Source organism: Cetorhinus maximus, chromosome 9 (genome assembly GCF_964194155.1).
Source record: "Cetorhinus maximus chromosome 9, sCetMax3.hap1.1, whole genome shotgun sequence".
In the NCBI taxonomy this organism is placed as follows: Eukaryota; Metazoa; Chordata; class Chondrichthyes; order Lamniformes; family Cetorhinidae; genus Cetorhinus; species Cetorhinus maximus.
The window spans coordinates 39,079,137-39,088,918 of NC_135887.1; positions in this window are offsets into that span (position 1 = coordinate 39,079,137).

The window sequence follows — 9,782 nt, forward strand, 5'->3', positions numbered from 1 at the left end:
TCAGTGCGCACATCACACTGAGCGAGCCTTAATTGGCCTGCCCACGTAAAATGGCGCCGCGCCACTGATCGGGGGCGCCGATTGGAAGCGCGCCCGTACGCGCCCGCCCATTAACTTCCCCCCCGATGGAGGGAAAATTCAGCCCGTAATGTCAATTCATGTAACTGCATCCACTCCTGTACTTGTGATGATATGTCTCCACATAAAACATTAAACCTGACTGCTTTTATAGGTGTGCATAGACTTGCTGTGTATTTCCAGCATTTCCAGTATTTTGGTTGTATCTTTGCTTCATCTGCTATCAGCGTGTGCTGCTCTTTTGGCATTGAAGCACAGAAACTATTCATAGGTCACGAATTGTAAGAATTGTGTAGGCATGACCACATAGATTCAGCAGAGTTCCCTTGGTGGCTTAGGTGAACTTTTGTTCAGTCAGTGTATCTATCAATATTCCTTTGTAACTTTCTGCTTCTGTCCACACTACTTACTCTGCCACCTAATTTGGTATCAGATACAAACCTCATTATATGGCTCTGTATTCCTTGGTCTAAGTCCTTTATAAATATAGTGAAAATTAATGTAACTGGTCAATGATTGCCCCCTGCTGATTGACCGGCTTGTGTTGTAAGGTGGCCAAGTTGTACTATTAATGAGAGAGTTGATCTGCAGACACTCCTTGCGTGGGAGCATTAAGTTTCTTTACAACATGCTCAGCAGCGACTACACATGTGCTTTCAACTCCAGCTCTATATCTGTGCTGACTGCTGAGGTAGTCAACGCTACTCTCCTATTGGTTACAACAGATCATGTGATCTTGCCTAACAATTATTATTCTTAAAGGAAAATTTAACACTAAATAAAACCATAATGATTACATTCCTCCCCCTTTAACTGGGCTATACATATTAAATTTATAAGTACATACGTTTCAAGACGACATAATATTTACACTGGGTAAGGGATTTACAAGTTCAAACTTTCAGGTGGTTTCCTGGCACATGTGGAATGTCTCAGCTCCACAACTTCAGATTCTTTGTCAGGAACTCCCTTTTCCGGAGTTGCCTGAACATCAGGTGCTTCGGTGGGAACTTGCAGTTCTGTATCCTCAACTCTTACAGGAACATCAGACATGTCAGTCCTGGGTTGAGTATCCTCGACAGGAAATGCAGATCCGGTCATGGTCACTGGTGGAACCAAATCTTGGTGATTTGTCTCTCTCTTCCTTAAGTGGTCCACATGTTTATGGATGATCATGTCTACCACCTCCACATGGTAAGATAGAGGTCCAGTCACCGCACTTATTTCACCCGCTAATCACTTTGGTCCTTCCCTGAAGATTTTCACGTATATCGGCTCTCCTATGGTAAATTTCCTCTTGGGACTATGCCAGTCGTGTCTAGTGTTCTGGCTTCCCTGACCCATTTCCAACTTCCCCTCTAAATTCGGCATTATTAAGCTCAATCTCATCCTGAGACGCTGTTTCAACAATAACTCCACAGGTGTGGCACCTGTTGTTGTGTGAGGGGTAGCCCTGTAATGAAAAAGAAAGCGTGCTAGCTTGGTTGCCAAGGAATCACCAGTTAGCTTTCTCATGCCTGTCTTGAACATTTGAACCACCCTTTCAGCCAATCCGTTTGAGGAAGGGTGGTACGGTGCAGCTTTCACAAGTGATACCATTGAAGCTGATAAACCGTTGAAACTCAGCACTCGTATGTGCCGTGCCGTTATTGGAAACGACTACTTCTGGTAGTCCGTGAATGGTTAAACTTTGACGTAGTTTTTCAATTGTAGCGCCCGACATTGGTGACTCCACCACATATATGTCCAACCATTTTGAATGGGCTTTGACAATGAGCAGAAACATTGTTCCCAGGAGAGGTCCAATGTAGTCAAAGTGCACCCAGGGTCTACCTAGCCACTAATGTGGGTGTATTGGAGCTGTCACTGGCAACTTTTGCAGTTGCTGACATTGCACACAGTGCTTTATAAACTCTCTATTTCACCATCCATCCCAGGCCACCACAGATGGCTGCGTGCTATGGTCTTCATTCGGGAAATTCCTGGATGGGCACAATGTAGCTCAATTAAAAGTGGTTCCCTTCCTTTTGGAGGAACTATCACCCGTGCTTCCCACAATAAGATGTCACCCTGGCTGGTTATTTCATCTCTTCTGTTGAAGTACAGTTTCATTCCATCAGATACAGGCTCCTGTGACCATCCATGTGGCACTTGTTCTCGTACCTGATGTAGGACTGGGTCCCGACTTGACAGCCTCTAATCTGTCAAGCACATACCAACGAGGAATCTAAGAAATTTAACCGTAAAACAAACTCTTATGGAACTGGGGCATGTTCATCATTTTCTTGTAAAGGCAAACGACTAAGGGCATCGGCGTTTGCGATTTGATTGCCAGGCCTATGTACGAAAGTGTATTCGTACGCTGCCAGAATTAAAGCCCATCGTTGTATTCTTGCTGAGGCTATGGGTGATATAGCCTTGTCCTCACTAAAGAATCCTAGCAATGGTTTGTGGTGTGAAATGATTGTAAAATGGCAGCTGTGTACAAACTGGTGAAATTTCTTGACACCAAAGATGATGGACAGGCCTTCTTTTTCTAACTGCAAGTATCCCTTTTCCGCTGTGGTGAGCATTCTTGATATGTAACCTATTGACCGTTCCGTGGCGTCGTTCATCCAATGAGAGAGCACTGCTCCCACTCCGTAGGGAGATGTGTCACATGTCAGCACCAATTCTTTCATCTAGTCACAATGCACTAATAGATTAGACAAGTGCAACATTTGTTTCCCCTTTATGAAAGCTCCTTTCTGGGGCATCTCCCAAGACCAACGTTGATTCTTTTTGAGTAGAGAATGCAGGTGGGCAGAACTGTAGACAAATTGGGTAAGAACAGCCCATTATAGTTGATCATTCCTAGGAATGATTTGACCTCTGAGGCATTCTTTGGTGCAGATGCCTCTCTGATGGCTCTCACTTTCTCCTCAACTGGATGGAGGCCCTGTGAATCTACCCGGTGACCCAAATAGATTACCTAACTCATTTGGAATGTGCACTTTTTTTTTGATGCACTGCAGCTTGCAAGAGATGTTTTAAGACTTCTTTTAAGTTTGTCAAATGCTGTTTTTCAGTGAGCCCTTTCACCAATACATCATCTTAATATGCTACAACCTGGGCCAGTCCTCGGAAAGATGTTCTCTGAAAGATGGCACAAGCAGAAGAGACACCAAAAGGCAACCGAGTATATTGGTACAACCCTTTGTGGGTATTAATTGTGATAAATTCCCAGGAGGCATTATCCAACTCTCATTGTTGATCAGCATGACTCATGTCAAGTTTTGTATAAGTTGTCCCTCATGCCAGCTTGGCATACAGGTCTTCAATTTTTGGAATGGGGTGCCTATCTAGCTTAGTTACTTTATTAACTGTTAGTTTGTCGTCTCCACAAATTCGGGTGCTTTGGTCGGGTTTAAGGATGGGGACTATGAGTGCTGCCCAATCTGAGAACTGCACAGGTTGTATAACACCCAGTTTCTCTAGTCTGTTCGTCTGTTCAGTTCAATGTCGATATTTTCTCGCAGGACATATGGCACCGGTCTCGCCTTCATGAAGCGAGGTTTTGCTCCAGGATCCACATAAATCTTGGCCTGCAGACCCTGGATTTTCCCCAGTTCATCATTAAAGATGGTGGCATACTTTCTAAGTAGCTCTGGTAACCCACTTGCTCTCAACTGGAAAATTTGAGAACATTCTAACTTAATCTCCTTTAACCAATTTCGTCCCAGGAGGCTTGGCCGTTCATCTGCTACCACCATCAAGGGTAGCTTTGCCGATTGGCTTCCATAATGGACAGTTACACTGCTTATGCATTTTATTTGAATGTCTTAATCCGTATATGTTTCTTCTATTACTTCTAAAATTAATTGATGCTCACCATTATTTAATTATCTTAAGGTGAGTTCCCCAATTACTGTAGTGGAAGCTCCCATGTCCACTTCCATTCTAACAGATTTGCCATTTACTTTTGCTGTGACAAATATTGCTTCTGTCTTTCCAACTTTCAGATTAAACAATGAGTGAATGTCTGAATTTGTTGTTTCAGGCTCTTCGACATTATAGATTTCATTGGGCTTTCTCTGCTAGAATCTTTCCTTGCATTGTCTCATCATATGTCCATTTCTTTGACAATAGTAGCATCTGAGTTTTTTAAACTGCCAATCATTCAAAGACTGATTGTTTCGACCTCTATTAAAATTATTCTTTGATTTTGCTGCTAAGTTATTTTCCTTTCTTCTTCAGCTAGTGGGGGCTGTTTCCCGCTCCTTAGCGGAGTCTCGCTTTTTTGCGCCTCTTTCGGCTGAGGTTTCCCGCCTGATGTGGAGGATTAATACAGCTTGTTTTTTCCCATTTAATTTCTATGAAATTTTCTGTAACAAGTTGCTGGAAGTGAGAGATAGAAATGGCATGGTACTCCCATCTAGGGCACCTGAGATCTGAGTGAACATGGCAAACAGCAAATGTGGAGTCGAAACGTCGACTCTTTTCTTCTCCACCGATGCTGCCAGACCTGCTGAGTTTTTCCAGGTAATTCTGTTTTTGTTATGGTAAACATCAGTCCAACTGCTTAAGTAATTCGGTCAAATAGCCGTAAAATCAAAGGACAAAATCTGCACAAGGAAGTATAAATTCGAATGGGTGAATTAAATGTTAAATCAGATGCAGAAAGAGAAACAAAGAGAAAAAAAAAGAGACTGAATTAAGAGAGAAAACCAGAGACAGAAAAAAAGGTAAAATAATTTTTACATTTTAGTTAAAGGAAAATCTCCAGAAATAATAAAAACTTGAAAGAATAAGACTCCAAACTCATTTTTTTTTCAGTGATAGAGGGCGGAATTGTCTGTGTCCACATCAGGCGTGTTTGATGGCATGAACGGACAATATGACAAGAAGGCCAAAAATCGGTTACATGATGTTGTGAAACCAGTTTGCGATCATCTGCTCAGCCCATCAATGGCTGGCCAAGTTCCCCGCCATCGGAGGTTGGGAACCTCATTGTATTACATCAGCATATCATTATAATGCCAGCCCGCTGGACTCATTCCACACCCCCATCACCCCCCACGCCCCCACTACCCCACTGGATCATCTGCCCACATCGGCTGGAAAACACGCCAGTGCAGGACACGTTTTGACAACTGTGGCGTGCAGAAGTTGGGACTTACCACCAGGGTCTTGATCACATCGCAGACATCTGAGGAGGAGGAGATGCTGGAGCACGACATCAACGGCACACTGGTGGAACATCCATGGCATGTTGGATGGATTCTCATGGGCATGGCTCTGCTGTGAAGCAGCTCATGGAAGCTGGAAAGTCACCGTTGATGCTCACAATGGATGATGGTCGAGGGGGCACGAGAGGAAGGCCTAGGATCGATTGGGAGAAGTAAAGATGTTGGGGGGTGAGTTTGGGTGCGGGAGAATGAAGTTGTTGGGGGGTGAAGTTGGGAAGGGGAGATTGAAGGTGCTGGGGGTTGAGGTTGGGAGGGGGGAATGAAGGTGTCCACGGGAAAGGTTGGGGGTGGGGAGGGAGTATGGGGGGAGGAGGGGCAACAGGGAGGAGATGACAACTGGGGATGTAGGTGTAAGGGAGGTGGAAGGGGTGGAAGGTTTAAAGGAAGGAGTTCAGAGGGGGTAAGGAGTGTGGAGAGGAGAGGGAGTCCAGGAGGAGGAAGGGGTGTGGAGAGGAGTAAACTGTTTAAGGGAGTGATGAACAGTTTGGGGATAAAACAGTTTAAGTCAACAGTTTACCATCCTGAGTCACAAATGGCTTTGGAAAGATGGCATCAAACTCTTAAAACTATGATGAGATTGTATAGTCAGGATTATCCACAGGATTGGGATAGGGGAATTCCATTCTTGTTATTTGCTATCAGGGATGCTCCTAATACATTGACTGGTTTTAGACCTTCTGAACTAGTTTATGGTCATGAAGTAAGGGGACCACTGAAATTGATTCATGAGAAATTGGTGGGTCAAAATTCGGAACCTGCTCTCCTGGATTATGTATCAAATTGCAGAGAGAGATTGGATAGAGCATGTGAGTTGGCTAGGGAACGTTTAAAGATATCACAGCAAGTGATGAAAAAGAAGGTAGATAGGAAAGCTGCAGCTCGTAGTTTTGTTACTGGGGAGAAAGTGCTAGTTCTGTTATCAGTACTGGGACACTCATTAAAGGCAAGTTTTAGTGGGCCTTATAGGATTGAAAAGAAATTGAGTGATATGAATTATTTAATAAATCCTCCAGATAGAAGAATGGAGCAGAGGGTGTGTCATGTAAATATGCTTAAAAAGTACTTTGACAGGGAAAACGACCAAAAGGAAGTGCTAGTAGTGGTAGATAATGAGAAAGAAATAGAAATGCAAGATCCTGAAATTAATTTTCCTCTAATCAAACTGGATAATGAGGGGGAGCTTGAAAAATTAAATGTAATATTGAGTTACCTTCCAGACACATGTCAAAGTGATTTGAGGAAGCTATTGCAGTCACACAAAGATATTTGTGGGAATAAGCTGGGAAGGACAAATTTAGCTATGGATGATGTATGTGTAGAAGTTTCATCTTCACTTAGGCAATATCCTTATAGATTAAATCTGGAAAAGTTATCACAAGTACAGAAAGAAATTGAATTCATGCTTCAAAATGATATCATTGAGTCTAGTTGCAGTAACTGGAGTTTGTCTATTGTGCTGGTACCAAAACCGGATGGAACACAAAGACTGTGTGTGGACTGTCGAAAGGTGAATGCGGTGACAAAAGCAGATTCATATCCTATACCACGGTTGGAAGATTGTATTGAGAAAGTGGGACAATCAAAATTTATCACAAAGATTGACTTTCAGAAGGATATTGGCAAGTAGCATTATCAGAAAGAGCAAAGGAGCTATCAGCTTTTGTAACACCAGATGGACTATATCAGTTTAAAGTCATGCCATTTGGTATGAAAAATGTAGCTGCAACATTTTAAAGACTGACAGACATAGTTATTGCAGGCCTGAGCAATTGTGCTGTTTATATTGACGACTTGATAGTTTTCAGTCAGATGTGGGAAGAGCATTTACAACATCTGGAAGAATTATTTACTCGGTTACAAGAAGCTAATTTGGTGGTGAACTTGGCTAAAAGTGAATTTGCAAAAGCACAAGTTACGTATCTAGGCATACCATTGGACATGGTAAGATGGCTCCAAGAGATGTGAAAGTCAAGGCTATCGCAGATTTCCCAGTTTTCAGATTTCTGGGCATGAATGGGTTTTATCGGAAATTTGTACCAAATTTTAGCAATGCGGTTGCTCCATTGGCTGAACTATTAAAGAGGGACAAAAAGTTTCAATGGACACAGGAGTGTAAGAAGGCATTTGACAGTTTGAAAACTGTATTAACTACGACACCAATTTTGGCAGTATTAAATTACACCAAGCAATTTAAATTGGCTGTTGATGCAAGCAATATAGGCATTGGGGCTGTACTGTTACAAGAAGATGACACTGGAATTGAAAAACTGATAGGGTATTTTTCACGGAAGTTGAATGTACAACAGAGGAGATATTCAATGATCGAGAAAGATACTTTGGGGTTAGTGTTAGCATTGCAGAATTTTGAAATTTATCTTGCAAACAATTAATCAGAAACAATTGTTTATATTGAGCACAATTCTTTAACATTTCTGAACAAATTTCGAGACAAAAGTGCAAGGCTATTCAGATGGGGCAGGATTTCCTGGTCGGCATGCGGGGGCGGGACTCACATGCTGATGCATAAAATGACGCGGGATGATGTCAGGCAGAACTCCCGACATCACCCCATGTCATTTCAATTTTCAGGTCAACGGGGGCGCAGCCAAATCACTTGTCTGCCCGCCGACCTTTCAATGGGCGATTGAGGCTATTTAAAAAGTAATTGTACTAGTTAAAGGACCTGCCCGTCCAACCTTAAGGTTAGCGGGCAGGCCGGGAGCCTTGGCGGTCTTCAGATAAAGCATGAAACCTCATCCATGGGCGAGATGAGGTTTCATGTAGGATTTTAAAAATGCAATAAAAGTTTAATTAAAAGTGATGGACATGTCCCAACTCATGTCACAGTGTCACATGAGGGGTCATGTCAGGGAAATTTTATTTTTCTATTTTTAACATTTTTGAATTTGGCACGTGCACTCTCAGCTTAGGGAATCCCCTCCCGCTTGCACAGGGAGGGCATAGCGCTTCCTGGCGGACGTCCCGCTGGGCGGGCCTTAATTGGCCCACCCACATAAAATGGCGCCGATCGAAGGCGCACCTGCACACGCCCACTCCTGAACTTCCCCCCAACGGGGGGAAAATTTTGCCTGTGCAGTTTATTACTGCACCCATTTAATCTACAGATTATACATGTAGCAGGATGAGAAAATCTGATTGCAGATGCATTGTCAAAAGTTTGAAGCTTAAAGGGAAAATTAGGCATTTAAAACCTGGACACTGGACGAGAAAGATTTCTGTTGATACCAATGATTTGAATATATTGTTATGTTAATGCATGCATCTGGTAATGTAATAGTGTAATAAATATAGGAGGTAATGTAAGATGCATTCAGAAAATGAAGCCATCTTTTTAAATGATGATGGTTCATTTTTTAATGAGAGGGATGTCAAGAAGATATAATAATTTTCATGTTATTGGAATTTATTGTAAAGTAATAATAGGGTCTGTGTCTATGTCTGGGTGTGTGTGACTTAATTTAATTAAAGGAAGCTGGTCTGAAGGATTTGATGTTACAAAGATAAGCTAGGTTTGAAATGTTAAGTAGGTAAACAGGTGTAAAGGGAACATTTGCATTTTTAAATAAACAAGACTAGTTGAATTCAAAGGAGGGGTGAAATATTACACTAGCCAGAAGAAGTTAAGAAACAGTGGGCAGAGTTTTACTGCCCTGTTTTGGCAGGGACGGGGCTGTAAAATGCAGTGAGACATTATAAATCCCATTGATGACAACGGGAACATAAAATACTGCTGTCGTAAAATTCTGCCCAGTGTGTTTATTTTTCCTAAAGAATACTGGTAAAATTTGTACCATGAGGGATTTTTATTAACAGAGAGGTAAAGTCCAAAGACATAGTGAAACAATGGGAATTTGCATTCAAAGGGGCAAGTATGGATAAAGGAGAGAAGACTGTATGAAAGGGCAGGAATTCTAAGATCTAACAAGTATGAAAACCTCCAGCATCTAAGCGTTAAGCTGCTGTATACAAAGAACTGAAGTTAAGAAAACTCACTCCGAGTTGGATTGTTCAGGGTATTGTGTTTCTTTGCCTGGGTCTTTTAAAATCTATGTGGCATACTGTTTCCTTAATGAAGGTGTAACTGGGAGTTAGATTAATGAGGGGATTTAGAAGTTATCATAGTAGTAATTTATAGATTTATGTATGTACTTAAAATAATTTCTTCTATTAATAAAGGTTTAATTTAATTTTGTAAGAAACCTATAAGACATAGTGGCCTAATTACTACTGAATTCAAGGCATGCATCTTGAAATTTATACAAATTGTAAAACAGTCATGGCAGTTGTTTCAAGTTTCCCTTTGGGATTTGAGCAGCTCAGCATTTACCATCAGCTATGCCATAACAATCCCACTGAGGTGTGTGTCTCTGCGCTGGTGGAGGGTGTGGGTAAGCACTGGGATGGGTCTTCTAGGCTGCTTATTTCCAGCTCTTCAATGGAGGCGATGTCCACTTG